Consider the following 499-nt stretch of genomic DNA (forward strand, 5'->3'; position numbering starts at 1 on the left):
ATATATATATATATGTGTGTATATATATATATGTGTGTGTGTGTATATATATGCCCGCCTGTGTGGAGTTTGCATGTTCTCCCCGTGCCTGCGTGGGTTTTCTCCGGGCACTCCGGTTTCCTCCCACATTACCAAAAACATGCATGAATTGGAGACTCTAAATTGCCCGTAAGCGTGACTGTGAGTGTGAATGGTTGTTTGTTTGTATGTGCCCTGCGATTGGCTGGCAACCAGTCCTGGGTGTACCCCGCCTCCTGCCCGATGATAGCTGGGATAGGCTCCAGCACACCCGTGACCCGAGTGAGGAGAAGCGGCTCAGAAAATGGATGGATGGATATATATATATATATATATATATATATATATATTTAATCAACTTTCCTTATTGTGTCTTTTACTTTCTGTTGCAGGCTTTTGTCTCTGGATTCCTGCACATGCATTGATCAAGATGGCCTTTGAGGACCAAGATATGAAATTTATCTGAGAAATTGACAAAGCC

Source organism: Phycodurus eques, chromosome 7 (assembly GCF_024500275.1).
Source record: "Phycodurus eques isolate BA_2022a chromosome 7, UOR_Pequ_1.1, whole genome shotgun sequence".
Taxonomy (NCBI): Eukaryota; Metazoa; Chordata; class Actinopteri; order Syngnathiformes; family Syngnathidae; genus Phycodurus; species Phycodurus eques.